The 13,424-nt window shown below is 35.0% G+C and overlaps 1 protein-coding gene across 2 annotated transcripts in view; it reads right to left on the bottom strand.

Annotated features, from left to right (window-relative positions):
• Window positions 1–5,961: 5,961 nt before the first annotated feature.
• The window catches only part of LOC128696988 (protein RCC2), an 83,122-nt gene continuing 75,659 nt past the window's right edge, over window positions 5,962–13,424 (bottom strand). The window contains exon 7 of one of the 2 annotated variants that reach the window (XR_011393308.1): window positions 5,962–6,063. The gene's annotated coding sequence lies outside the window, so the exon portion shown is untranslated. Of the gene's footprint in view, window positions 6,064–6,097; window positions 13,092–13,424 lie in introns of those variants that run through there. The other variant, XR_011393309.1, reaches the window with a different exon arrangement.

Here is a 13,424-nt window from a genome sequence, read left to right as displayed (position 1 = left end):
CCTTGAAGCTTGTTTTGGATATACAAAGTTAAAAACAGTCTCAGCCCTTAGGCAATGTAATGAGACATGCAATCAACTGGGCCTTTTTATTAGGGAGTCATCAGCTGATTCTTCATCCCGGCATAATTATTAGAGCAAAGCATTAAACCCATAGGATTCAAACAGTGCCTGGGAACAGGTAGTAACTGAGATCCATCCAAGGGGAGAAAAAGTCCAATTCACTGGATCAAGGAACGTGCCTTGAGGAGTCATCCCACCATAAGCAATGGCAAAAGCATCCACAGATTCTCTTATGTAGCAACTGAAGCAAGATCATCGATAACAGAAAAAAGGTGGTGCTAGTGCACTTCCTTGTGGTACATTTTCAGTTGGAGTTATTAGATGCATTTAAGTAGGTCAACACTAATAATTATAATTAAAACTGTTAAACCCACAAGAGTCATATAGGGCTGCAGGATGGGATATGTTAAAGAAGAAACATGTGAAGATCAGAGACAAGTAAGGTTTAGAAGTGTGTAAGGGTCAGAGTTAGCAAGGGTAGTGGGGAGTGCCAATAAGAAAATATAATTAAAGCCATTGTAATAAGGTAGGTGCTGACAAAAAGTCAAAGAGAATCTGCATCAAATGCAGGGCTGTCAGCTAGGTCAGATAGTGTTAGGGCAGTGACAACATCAACAGTAAATTCTGCATGCCCACTAATAATAAGGACACTCTATTAAGAAGTGCTTCTCCATGACACCTCCATGTGAAAGCTGTGTGTGCCTAGTGTGTAGGTGGGAGAGTGTAGTCTCCCAAACACGGCAGTGATAAGATGATGATCTGATAAGATGATCAGCAACCCAAACATTGTCTAACAGAATGCAATTTATTGTGAATCAACTTCGACCCCTTAATGCCAATGCCTGTGAAGTTTATTAGAGATTACTGCAAAATAGTCTGAGAATAGAATGTCTCAACATGAAATGAGATCATGGATGGCTGGCTGCATAGCAGAGTCTGTTTGCTCATTGCCCTGAACATCCATGTGTTTAGGGACCATGCATAAAATGATGCCTTTGTGTTTACTAGAAATGCAGTGCAACCAAAGTTGTATACAAAAAAAAAAAAAATGGGATGAGGAATCAAATTTCTGGATAGCCTGTAATGCACTAAAGAAGTCTGAAACTACTACAAATGTTGAGGTAGGCAGTGATGCAATACATATAACAACCATGAGAACTGCAAGCAACTCAGCTGTGAAAAATGCTAGCCGAGTCAAATAAATGGCTTCAATTAACTCTGTCCAGAAAAACTGCTGCAAACCCAACACCTTCAGAGGACCTACAAGCATCAGTGTCAACTGCAATGGCACGAGTGAGACAGGAAGTTAGAAATTTCTAAGGAAGGGAAAAGTAAGAAGATGGATGGACATTCAGAAAGGGTACCTTTAAACCACTGGTGAGTTTCGAGACTTTCTACTCCCAGAGCCCGACCATGGGCCAGGCTTGTCTGGTGCTAGCCTGTTCAATCAGGCTGTTGCTGCTGGAAGCCTGCTGCCCTACATAGCCATCACAGCTTGGTTGATCTGGCACCTGGTAAATGAAGAGAACACAAGAGAGTGAATATAGAGAGAAAAAGGACATAGTAAAGTGGGGAAGCAAACAGAGGACTTATACTAACATTTACCATTCTATATGTAGAAGGATCACGAAGATGATGAGAGCAGACAATATAATGGAGACAATATGCATCACTCCAATCTTGCAAAGATAGAATATTCACCTCTGCATAAAGGCTCTCAGCCAGGGAGGAACAAAAATCACCCAGGCACAAATGTAACTCTTAATGATGAATGGAATAAAGTTTAGAAATTGCGGGAAAGGCTGCAGAATACATCTGGTCGCCAAAATCCAATTTCGATACGACAGAAGCAGAATGACGATGAAGAATTTGTCTATCAGCCAAGAAAAATGGGCAGGAGCTTTAAGGAGGGTCATTAGGCTATGGGACCCTGCTTTTAACCCTTTGGGGGTCGACAGGTCCTCTCGGAGACTTGTTCTCAGGGTCGGCCAAATTTAAAAAAAAAATAATAATAATTTTTTCTTATGAAAAGATAGAGAATCTTTTCCCGATCATAATGACACCAAAAGTATGAAATTTGATGGAAAACTTGCGGAATTATGCTTTCATGAAGTTAGCGGTCTCAACGATGTTTACGCATCGGCGATTTTGCCCACTTTAAGCCCTATTTTCGGCCAATTCCAGTGTACTAGTCGACAAAAATCATAACTATTTTGCTTAAACTCCATTTTTTTCTATCGAATGAGTACAAGAAACCACCCATTTACCGATTTCAACTATCCAATAAAGTGGTCAGAATTTATCAATTTTGCCAATTTCACACAAATTTCAAAAGATGCCAATTTCCGAATAGGGTCCAGAATAAACAAGAAAGACATTCCTGGCACTAAAATAAGAAGTTCTCTGTTCGTTAGTCACATCCCCAGGCCCCTCTTATATTTCTTTGGCTTACCACTTTGAATTTTTATTTACAAAAAAAAAAAAATAAGATTTACTGTTATGCAGACTACTGCATTAGTGTAGAAATGGTATAAATAATATCAGCGCACTTGTGAAAGAATATTAGACTCACCAGTTGATGTGTATTGGACGCTTGGCATCATTTGTTTACTTTTGAACTTCGGTAAAAATTGAACATTTCTGCTACTTTGAGCTCAATTTCAAGGTACTTTTCATTGTAAAACCAGTCAAAATCATCTCAATTTCTGTAATATGTCTTCCATTTTATAAAATGAGACCAAGAAAACTAGAATACAACAATAAATACCATACGAAAATACAGTGCAAAGTTGCTGTTTTAATCCAAAAACACAGTCAAAAGTTTTTTTTTCCTCATTATGCACTGTGTGCTGCAGGATTTTTTTTATACTGCGCACACTGACCACATAGACCCATTCTTACATATGTAGGCCTACCAGCTTTCTCTCACTAGATTTGAGGGCTCTAGAATTTAGCCGTACTAGTACGTCAAAAACTCTGGGTCGTAAGACGTACTAGTACGTCCGAAACCCCCAAAGGGTTAGAGAGATTAAGTGAGGTTTCCAGGACATCTAGTGATCAAACAAAATGACAAGAAACCTGACTATCTCATTCAAGAATATGAGAACCATACAGGTATAAAGCAGCATTAGGGGCAACAAAACATCTTGTAAAAGTAATTTGATGCATTTTAGTAAAAGAATATTTAAACCCATAAGTAGTAGCCCAGTGGGAAACATGGTTAATAGAATTCTGGAAAGAGGCTGTTACAAGGTGACAGTGCCTGCACAAACTATAGCAAAATCATCAAAGTGATGACCATGTATCAGATGAGAGAGCAAAGGCAAGGTCGCTAACAGTGAGTAGACGAAGAGTGGTGCTAAGAATGTATTATTAACTCAAACACAGAAATCTCTCTCAGACAAGAAATTCTTTAGGAAAAGTGGTATACTGCCTTGAAGGTCCAAGGAATGAGCTTGGGCTAAAACCTTATAATGCCTGGTAGTGTCATATGCTTTTTTGAGATTAAAGAAGACTGCAATAACCACATTTATTGGCAAATGCGTTACGAACACAGAGGGCAGTCAGAAACCTACAGAGCCATACCCCTCTTGGTCACCCGCCACCTCCCAGAACCGACAGGCAGCCTCTGGAGATACACCCATCACACTGAGGACACCCAAAGCCTGCCTCTAGAACTCTAGAAGGCAAATCACTGCATCCATAGATGATTCAGATTCTATGGTAAACAACACCATCACCAGAGCCTCAATGAAATGTGATGAACAGTGATTCTCTTTCCTCAACCTATGAGCTATAATTTCCAATGGAAAAATCCCAGAGGCCGAAAGAAGGAAAGGGAGGGAAGGGAAAAAGGAGGGGTGGAGAAGAAAAGGGGGAGGAGACAGGAGGGGAAGAGATGGGAGGAGATAGGATGGGAGACAAGAGGGGAGGAGACCGGATGGGAGACAGGAGGAGAGGTGGGAGGAAACAGGAGGGGAGGAGACAGGATGCGACAGGAGGGAAGGGAAGGTTAGAGGAGGGGTGGGGAAAGGTGGGATGGGAAAGGTGAAATGGGAAGGTGGGGCTGGGATTGGAGAAGGGTGGGGGTAAAAAGCTTGGTCTGAGGAAGACAGAAAGGTCCGGTTCCTTAGATCAAGAGCCTCTTCACATCAAGAAACCCCACTTCAAGAGGAGACCACACTAAGCCTCCCTTCTTGAAGTGTTACTACAAGAAAAACACATCAGGGAAGAGAACTTTTTCTTTATTTGGACATTTCAGAACAGTGAGGCATTTTCTGTCATTTTTTAAATTTTAGCTACAATATACATATAAAAAATAGAACCAATGATATATTGTTTAGAAATACCAAGGTCACTGCAGCCACAATCAGTTGCCATGGAAATCATCAGCCATGGCTATCCCCTGCTTGTGCAGCTCATGGTGACTACAGGGGCTTCAATCCCTCACAACAAATAGATGACCACTCACAAAAGATCAGCGTTAAAAGACAGATTACAGAGTTTAAAATCTTTACAACATCCAGCTTTAACCCTTTCTGGGTCCAGAGGCCAAAATTCAAAGTGTGCACCAGTGTCCAAGAATTTTAAAAAAATAATTTTGTTATTTTTTCTTATGAAATGGTAGAGAACCTTTTCCTGAAGGTAATAAAACAAAAAGTACGAAATTTGATGGAAAATTGACGAAATTATGCTCTCACGAATTTTGATGTGTCAGTGATATTTACACATTGGCGATTTTGCCAACTTTGACTCCCATTTTAGGCCAATTACATTACTCCAGTCAACCAAATTCTTACCTATTTCACTAGTATTACTTCTATTCTATCGATTGAGCACAAGAAATCGCCAAGTCAACTGTTTCAACTACAAAATAAAATTATCGGAAATTGGTAATTTGGCCAATTTAATGCAAAGTTCAAAATAATCCAATTTCAAAATAGGGTCCAGAATAAACAATGCAGACATTCCTGTCACTAAACTAACATTTCCTCTGTTCATTAGTTATGTTTTCAGACTTTACAAATGAATCCCATTTTGATTTTTTATTCACATAATGAAATTTTATTCAAACCAAAAAATAGAAGATTTACTGTTCTGCAATATTGTAATAATTGTATAAATAATATCACCACATTTGTGAATGTATATTAGACCCACCAGCAGGTGTGTATTAGATGTTTGAGGTCATTTGTTTACTCTTGAACATCGGCAAAAACTTAACATTTCCGCTACTTTGAGCTCAGTTTCAAGCCATTTTCAGTACTAAAACCAATCAAAATCATCTTTATTTCTGTAATATATCTTCCATTCTATCAATTGAGACCAAGAAATCGCAAATACAACTATAAAAAACATACAAAAAAAACACTGGAAATTCGCTGTTTTAATCGAGAATTACAGTCTCAGTTTTTTCTCTCATGCACTGTGTGCTGCAGGATTTGTTTTATGTGGTGCACACATACCACATTGATGTATTCTCTCATATCTAGGTCCAAATTTACTGCTCACAGTTTATCAGAGTGAGATTAGCTCATGGCGTAGATCTACGGTTTGGACCCTCAACATAAAGCCATAAATCTACGGCACAGACCCTGAAAGGGTTAAAACTTGAAATAGTAAGTGCATAGAAAAAGTTGAAATTCTTAAGAAAATAGTAGCTAAGTATAAAAAAAATTACAGGAGTAGTCATAGAGAAAAAAAAATCAGCAAATGTAAGGTATCTTTTTTAAGTGCAAAATAAGTGAAGCAGAAAATTCATATTGTCAGTGTGGTCCAAAAAATAGTTTCTGCAAAAAATAATTCCCATAATCTTTCCCCTCATTGTCATTTCACTGCACATTAATTACTACCAGATGGTCTTCATTGTACTATAATCCAAAAAAAAAAAAAAAAAATTTTAATTCACCAACCAAGATAAGGTGAGAGAAGGAAACAGTGGCCATCACCCATTCTCTAGATGTCTTTCCAGAAGTACCTGGACATGCCGAGCCAAGTAACACGCTGTAAATATATGTGATAAATCAAACACTCGGTATAGTATGATGCTAGTGCAGCCTCAACTTTTATTACCATTATTTTGGCAAATGCCTGTTTCCAATAATATCAAGTATAGATTAACAAGAATCTCAGGAGACAGAAATTACAATTCTCTAAACATAATAGCACATTTACATCTACTATTGCAAAAAATTTAAGCACTTGGAGCAAAAATAGCTCAAATTTTAATTATTGTAATTCTGAATATATGAGGTACTGCAAAAATATAGTTTGATATAATGCCAAAAAATTATTATTGTAATACTGATGAATTGTGTCCATGAGTTGCATTACACATGGTATAAAAATAAATACTGTAAAAACTGTTCCTACATATCTATAATATTCATGAAACTGCTAATTAAATTGTACATGCACATTCTATACATTTTAATCCTAAACCTAGACTAGTTAGGTGCTAAATTTACCCAAGAAAACTAGTAAAAAAATGGCAATACCATTTAACATGTTTTGAGAATCCTTTTCAAGATATAAATAATATTAATTAACCATTCCTACATTAAAAGGAATGTTAAGTAGTATACTAAACTTTACAAGAATTTCTATTTTACAGCAAAAACTATGATGAAATATTTAATACTGAAGCAAGAGAGCTCAATTAATTAAAACTTAATCTAAACTATTAATGCTGAATATCCACAGAACTAAGCATTACTGTAAGAGACCCATAAAAGTAAATTAGCACTGAATCAATGGCAAACTTGTTTAAAGCATTATGGTAAATTGAAATCCTCCTTTCAATGGTAAGGATGATTTAATTGATGGACTTGGAAGAATAATACAAGTGAACCTCTCCATCCTTCTTAAGTTCCAATCCTGCTTCCAAGACAATGCTACACCTTATTAGTTGCTACAGTCAAGCACCCAAATAACTGTACATGGTATGTCCCTTGACCCAACTTTTCTAGTATAACCAACTACTTTAACATGAACAAGCACAGTATAATAAACTCAAAATATTTTATAAGAATTAAGAGTATCACCAATGACTATACAGTACTTAGCTTCAAAGTTTCCCATAAAGAGTTTCATGCATCTGAAAGTACAAATAAGAACTGCACAGCTAGATTCTTCAGTTCCCTTCAAGAGCTTCATAATACACCTTTAGACAATGTAGACTGAATATCTAACTTCAGAGGGTAATTTCAAACTTACAGGTTAGAGAAAAAAATTATTTATAAAAAAAAAAAAAAATTATATAATATATAATATACATACAGTGGACCCCCGGTTTACGATATTATTTCATTTCAGAAGTATGTTCAGGTGCCAGTACTGAACAAATTTATTCCCATAAGGAATTTTGTGAATTAGATTAGTCCATTTCAGACCCCCAAACATACACGTACATACGCACTTACATAAATACACTTACATAATTGGTCGCACTGGGAGCTGATCGTAAAGCGGGGGTCCACTGTATATATATATATTTTTTTTTTATCTAATGAGGCACACATACCATCTTCCTGGTTCACTGTCCTGAGCAAACGTGCAAGACAATCAAGGATTCTCATTATACAAAAATGAAATAAGTCTTAGTGTTAATCATAAATGAATTTGGAAATTACTGAACAATGTACATATGTCTGAATGCCTGAGATCAGCATAAGCAACCTGTCACTGTACATTAATAAGCTGATGACAATATAGTCATAAATTATCAATGCAAAAGCTAGTTGCAACAAAATTAAAATTTGTAGGTAAAAGAATGGCTGACCTCTGGAAGCACCTCATGAGTAAAATGTTCTTTACTATATAGCAACACTTACACTGGCAGCCAAAACAACCATTCTCAATGAAACCTTAAAGTTGCAATACCATGTAGAATAATTTCTAACTAGCCTTTAATCTGGAGACAAAATTTAGACACTGAAATCCACCCTGGATTATAATAGTCGTTAATAGTTCAGGATGGACGAAAACGTCATCTAGTTTCTTCCCCAAACTATTGGTTAGTTAAGAACATTCTCCATTTCAATGCAACCCTCAAAAATGTAGTAAATTAAGTAAATGCCATTTAATTTTTATCAATATACAATAAGAAAACTTTTCTGATACACATTTTTAAATTTCTGCAAATACAAATGAAAACAGCTCTTAAATATTTACTACTGGGTGTTTGACATGTGGTTGTGGAGATGGTCAGTACAAAAAAAAAAAAAAAGTGAGAAACCTATTGAACAGAAATACAAGACACAGGTAAGAGGTATCTGTATATTTAAGCATCAAAGACCTTTTCAGTTGCTGAAGCAGGTCTGACTCAGGCCCAAATATATAAATCACTTATCTCTATTTCATAAGAGTCCAAGTGATTTCTCCATTTGCATCAGTATTTTTGATGATAATCAAACGTCCAAAAAAGATGACATTTCTGTATGATATCCAGCCCAGAATTCAGCAAAAACTACATGACGTGTGTGTCAACCTTTCAATATGCCATGTCCAAATCATCTTAGTTTACTTATTTTAATCAAAATAAATTACTATTATAGAAAATGAATGAGAGAAAAATAGCTTAATTGGAACAATAAAAAAAGTCACTATATGCAAAATTATTAACAAATTGTTAAGTATTTATACATGAGAATTATCAGGCTCTTGTTGAAACAATGGCATTTTTGCTGGCTTCAAGTGGAAAACCCAAGCTTATTACTGTATACACTTCTAAAATTTTATATTTGTGGTCACACCAAAATTTCATTGTATACAAGCTAATAAGGCTTTGCACACTGACATATTACAGATCTGAGCCTGGACTGTGTAAAATTCTTGCATTGGTTATGTAAACTAAACATTACTCATTCACGATACTTGTTATTAACACTTTTACTCACGTTTCTTAATATCAAAATAGCAACTCTCTCACCTTCTATTATCAAAGATAACAGGATAACTTAAAAAATCTGCTCATATGCTATAAAGACCTACATTTTAAAAAAGAAAATTTTAATAATCCATAATTTTCAAGATGAATCTCCTTGGGTGGTAATATTTGACCACTGTTTTTATAGAATTTCTCATATCAAATACCCTTACCTAATTTTTTAAAAATTGTGAACAGCCCATAAAAAGCAGAATTCCATCTAACAAGTTAACAGAATTTAATATAAACATTGCATACTGAATAAGGATAACTGGGGACGACACTGATAGCCCTACAACTTTAAGGCCAGTTATACAGATTATACCGGGGGATATTCAGTAGAGATTTGTTACTCACATTATGGCAAAATTCTAATGTCAAACAATGCATAACTGCTGTAAATATTATTTATAATAAGAGTATAAATTCATAATGCACCCAGTACCATGTAATGCAGCCAGCACATGGCCTTTTAAGTTCTAAAATAAAGCCATTTCATTTTGCTGTCTCTGTGATCCAGTCTTAACCCTTTCAGGGTCCAAACCGTAGATCTACGCCATGAGCTCAGCTCACTCTGATAAGCTGGGAGTGGTAAATTTAGGCCTAGATATGAGAGAATACATCTATATGGTATGTGTGCACCACACAAAACAAATCCTGCAGCACATAGTGTATAATAAGAGAAAAAACGGACCGTGATTTTCGATTAAAACAGCAACTTTGCAGTGTTTTTTCGTGTTTTTTATAGTTGTATTTGCGATTTCTTGGTCTCATTTTATAGAATGTAAGACATATTACAGAAATAGAGATGATTTTGATTGGTTTTATCACTGGAAATGGCTTGAAACTGAGCTCAAAGTAGCGGAAATGTTAAATTTTTGCCGACGTTCAAGAGTAAACAAACGACCTCACGTGTAATACACGCCAGCTGGTGGGTCTAATATACATTCGCAAATGTGGTGATGATATTTATACAATTATTACAATATTGCATAACAGTAAATCTTCTATTTTTTGATTTGAATAAAAATTAATTATGTGAATAAAAAATCAAAATGGAATTCATTTGTAAAGCCTCAAAATGTAACTAATGAACAGAGGAAATGTTAGTTTAGTGCCAGGAATACCTACATTGTTTATTCTGGACCCTATTTTGAAATTGGAATATTTTGAACTTCGTGTTAAATTAGCCAAATTACCAATTTCCGATCACTTTATTTTGTAGTTGAAACAGTTGACTTGGCGATTTCTTGTGCCCAATCGATAGAATAGAAGTAATACTAATGAAATAGCTAAGAATTTGGTCGACTGGAATAATGTAATTGGCTTAAAATGGGAGTCAAAGTCGGCAAAATTGTTGATTCGTAAATATCGCTGACACATCAAAATTCGCGAGAGCATAATTTCGTCAATTTTCCATCAAATTTCGTACTTTTTGTTTTATTATCTTCAGAAAAAGATTCTCTACCATTTCGTAAGAAAAAATACCAAAATTTTTTTTGAAAATTCTTGGACCCTGGTGTGCACTTTGAAATTTGGCCTCTGGACCCTGAAAGGGTTATTATATATTGACACTTCTTATAGTGAGGAAAGTAAAGGGCATTTGCAAAACACATTCACAGTGCTTTAATCTCATGATTCTGATTTACCTTTACATCAGAAAATAAGCACTAAAACTCCATTTATAACTTAAAATGCAGATAGTGTTGCATTGCAAAAATTCTTGTACTAAAAACAAACAAACAAAATCTGTAAGAATGTATTGCTAGTTTAAGCTAACAAATCTGCACAACACTCAACTATGTTGGCATCTCTACATTGAGATTTGCTTTGCAACTGGAAGCCCTTGTCTTATTGTCAATTTAATAACTGTACTGAATAAACAGTATTGCTCTCTGTAACAGCTTAGGAAAATTAAATTTCAAACATTTTAGCAGTTTGCATGACAATATATTTCTATACAAATCTTCAGTTTCTACAGTCAACCACAAGGAGAATGTCTAATGGCATAACTGCCAATTAGTTAACAATTCTCTTTGAACATGTGTAATTATATTCTAAAACTGGTTCTCTAATTGCTTCTGTAATGGAATGAAACATATTTCTTTGTAGATTCCAATCATAATTTTATTAATTTAAGGGTTAGCATGTCTGGTAAAGAGAATACTAAACTAGAGTACAGTACATTGCTTATATGCAGTTTTGTATAATAAGCTTAATTTTTGCTTTTAAAGTGGTATTTCTGAATTAAAGGGCCATGTAGACCAAACTAAACTGCAAGTTGCAAAAAGGAAGAATTTGATAATGATTTTGACAACATGAATGTTATGTAGGTAGACATGACTACAATTAATTACTTGAAAAAAAATTAAATTTTATTTCTGGTGTGAGCACCGAATCACTTGTACATTTCTACTTCTTGAGAAATATTGAGAATAATTAATGTGAAAATCTGAAGTGATAAAATAACAGTTATGGTAAGAGCTTCTTCTCATTCACTTTTCATTTCACAGATTTCTATGAATAAACTCATATAGTAATTTTAAGTACTAAAGTAATTCAAATAAATAAGAGAAAATTATCTCTTACCGAGACAGAAAAGAAAAAAAAAATTATTAAGACATTTCTCAAAGGGTTGTGTTGGTAATTTGAGCAAAAGACAAGTTATTAATTTTATAACTATTAGTTTAAGAGAGATGCTTGCAACTGCTCAACATTCAAGAAATCCATCAGTAGTCTAGGTTTAAGGGCAGTGTAACATGCACTTTGATTGTGGCCAAGACAAAGGTTTGGACAAAATATTAACAATCACCACTACAAACCTTGTGGGCACTTACTAACCCAGTCATGGTACTGATAAACTAATTTAAGTCAGGTACACAATGAGTTTAGGACTAACCTCCTAGATTTTCCTATGATACCTAGGCTACATCTCTTTCTAAGATAATATTCGCAGAATAATGCGAAAAGGCCTAGAATTAGCTATTAATAAATTAATACATGTAATTTTTGTAATAAGGAAAACTGTTCCCTTTGTAAAAAATTGGCAAATCAAAGACACAAATAAAGTAAGTCATTTATTTAACGACGTCTAGCTCTTCGTGGAGTTTCTTCAAGTACCAAGAGTGAAACATCATTAAGGAAACCTTACTGTGTCCATGTATTTTTGATTCACCAAGTTGCATACGTATTTGTAAAAGTATTCTACATCCAAGTGTTGTGAGGTTAATATACACTTTTAAATCTATGCTTAAATAGGATTTAAAACTAAAGGTGACCTATGGGATTTTATAACTTAAATACAGATAACAAAAACATTTCTTGGCCAATAAAATATTACAAAATTACTTACATCATAATAAAGTTTAAAGCTATAAAAGAGATGCACCTTGAACATCAAAAGGAATCCAGTATTTGTAAGGGTAAATACCCAGAGTCTCATAAGCAAACTGCCTCCCTCAGTAGAGTACAGCTCTCGCACAAACTGAGGTAGTAAATCAACTTACGTATAAGTTAACTATTTGTGTATTCAAGATTCTTCCAAAGTTCTTTGAAGCTTTGTTGTTATATCTGAGGGATCAACAATTAATTAAAAAAAAAAATTCAATTATCTTTCACAGTTTATCAAGTAGAGCTCATGAATATATTTGATAAGAGAAAAAGGTATGATAATTACCAGAGGGATATATGTTGCAATCTAACTGGAATGTATTTACAATACAATGTCTCCTTTATCTCGTAAGAAAATCATGATACAGGAAGAGGTGAGGTTACCTCTTAACTACAATATCAAAGGGTTATCAAGAAGCATTATCCAAAATACTGTTGAAAAAAAAGCACTAACAACACTTGACATGGTGTAGAATGGCAGGTACTGCCCACACTTACGGTAGAAAGATACCTGGTGATCAAAGTTTCATTACCAGCATTTTCACCTACACATTGGGCTTTATTGAGTCGGGACATGATCAAGTCCATTGTGTGGGTGAAAAGTTGTCGCCAACAAAGGTTTCCTCTGCACCACGTGTCATTCTGCAATGCTGACATCAGGTGAAGAACCCCAACTGGGGGTAACAGGAATGTTGACAAATGCTGTTCATCAACCCTGGAGTATTTTTGGAGGTTTTGTTTATCCACTTACAAAACCTGATGGTTAACGCATTCAACATACAGTAGTCTTATGTCACAGATACTAGAATGACATACTGTAATCCTACGTTGTACCAAGCATACAAACTGCTTCAAGTAATACTATACCATGCATAGCTTCCTGTTTTGAAAAAACAAATAAAAGCCAAGACTTGGTGTTTCGGTTGCTAAAGTAACAAGCATTCAGAAAGTTCTAAATACATATGAATAATAAAGAAAATTGTAGTTTCTTCAAATACATTTTAAGACCTGTATAACTATATCCTCAAGAGGGTCACATACTAGTATA

This window comes from Cherax quadricarinatus, chromosome 49 (assembly GCF_038502225.1).
Source record: "Cherax quadricarinatus isolate ZL_2023a chromosome 49, ASM3850222v1, whole genome shotgun sequence".
Lineage (NCBI taxonomy): Eukaryota > Metazoa > Arthropoda > Malacostraca > Decapoda > Parastacidae > Cherax > Cherax quadricarinatus.
This window is presented reverse-complemented; position numbering and strand designations above follow the sequence as displayed.